The sequence below is a fragment of the Lactuca serriola genome, chromosome 4 (genome assembly GCF_051521515.1).
Source record: "Lactuca serriola cultivar US96UC23 chromosome 4, Lser_US96UC23_V15, whole genome shotgun sequence".
Lineage (NCBI taxonomy): Eukaryota > Viridiplantae > Streptophyta > Magnoliopsida > Asterales > Asteraceae > Lactuca > Lactuca serriola.
In genome coordinates this window covers 98,781,734-98,783,473 of record NC_136411.1, presented here as the reverse complement: position 1 = coordinate 98,783,473, position 1,740 = coordinate 98,781,734, and the positions used below count along the sequence as shown (strand labels likewise).

At 32.4% G+C, this 1,740-nt stretch overlaps 1 long non-coding RNA gene across 1 annotated transcript; it reads left to right on the top strand.

Annotated features, from left to right (window-relative positions):
* Window positions 1–563: 563 nt before the first annotated feature.
* On the top strand, window positions 564–1,437 carry LOC145100266 (uncharacterized). The gene is made up of 2 exons (XR_013704936.1): window positions 564–658; window positions 1,096–1,437. It is a non-coding gene; the product is annotated as an uncharacterized LOC145100266 (long non-coding RNA).
* Window positions 1,438–1,740: the final 303 nt, after the last annotated feature.

Below are 1,740 nucleotides of genomic sequence, written 5' to 3'. Positions count from 1 at the left end.
TTTATTGCTACTATTTGCATAAGTGACGTGCATTCATATAATTTACACATGTTTACCTCTAACTGTCCTTATATCCATCTTTATTGTTTATACTTTATACCTTCTTTTTCATTTGTCGTTTTATTTTACTTATATGCTAGATGATATGAAGGAGATATTAGTCATCGAGACGTATTTTGGCTATTTTAATTATTCAATTATTATTATTTGTTTTATATGATTAAGTGTGGACTAACGTGTGTTATATAGTTATGTAGGAGATTTTAGTCAACCAGATGTATTTTGGCCGCCTTTTTTAATTGTTTACTGACTGTCTCCTTTGAAAACAGCTTTGGTTACCCACCAACTTACTTTCCGTTACCTTACTGCTATGGGGATCGATGTTATGATATTGTTATTATTGTTTGTTTAATTAGTCAAAAACACGAAGGACTAGATTTGTCTCGTTTGATAATATAAGGTCTGTTTTCGGCAAACCACAAAAGATCCTCCGAGAGCTAGTGACACGTATATACACACCATATACAGATGATGGCACGTATACGACAGAACCCAAGTGGATAATTGAAATGCGAAGTGCATTGCGTCTGTTGTATATACATTCAAACTAAAATTTTCTTTAAAATTATCCTCTTTCGAGTCGACTATCAGTTCATCGGTATGACCCTAAATTCCTTTCGATTTTCAGGTCTCGTAGCCAACTAAGATTTAGTAAAATTAGTTCATTCTTTACATTTTGTTAATGCATGTATGTTTTTCCCATTAGCATTTAAGATTCTTGAGGTTGCATGCGATAGTAGTGCGATCAATTTGAGTTTAGGTTTCCTATAAATAGGTAAGAATCATGTTCAAAGTTTGTCTTGTTGAAGCTTTTATTTCAAGTTTTAAATAAGTTGTCAAATGGGTCTGTAAATAGATGGTTTTTATAGAAGAATCTTGGTGCAAAAATGGGAATAGATTCTCTATGATTTTGACTTGTTTGACACCGATAAGTCAAAGTTTGACTCGCATGTTGCAACAATACAAATAAAATTTTCTATTTCATCAACCACTTGTACCCTATGTAATAATACTTCTACGTGTATCTGATTGTAGATATTATCAAAGTAGAAAACGACTCCGACGATGATGGGAGTGAGAATACAACTGTTAATGGATTTAACTATCGCTGGTATCTCGCTGATGATCGGATTTGGGATTTTCGCTTTTGTTGCTTCGATTCTCTGTTCTGCAGTGTTCTTTCACAGCGCTAAGGCTCAGTAATCATCGTCTTCGTGATCACTGGTTCAAGTTTATGAGTACAATAAGGTTGAAGTTTACATATACTATATATGTCTAATTTGTTTAAATATGTATGTTGATTGATACCCAAAAGTTCATGTTACAATAAAAATTGATATGATCGTGTGGTAAATAAAATTTCCATGGTTAATTAAATATACTGAAATTTTACTCATAAAAACGCGTAGGTAAATTCATGCATTAATTACCCATGCATTTGTAAGCAGTGTACGTAATTGCTCTAATATGGAAATCTTTTTTGGTAAAGTGAAAACATTTTGATTCATCATCCTACCAAATTAAACAAACCACACACTTAAAGATATGAAGGCTGAATTATAGAATTGCTGCAAACCAAATGCCTTGCAATATTAGGTTTTGCTGATTCTTTATTTGGGTTGAGGTATATTTGGTTCCATTAATGTCTTGAGTGACAATTAATCTACAATATCTTGACAT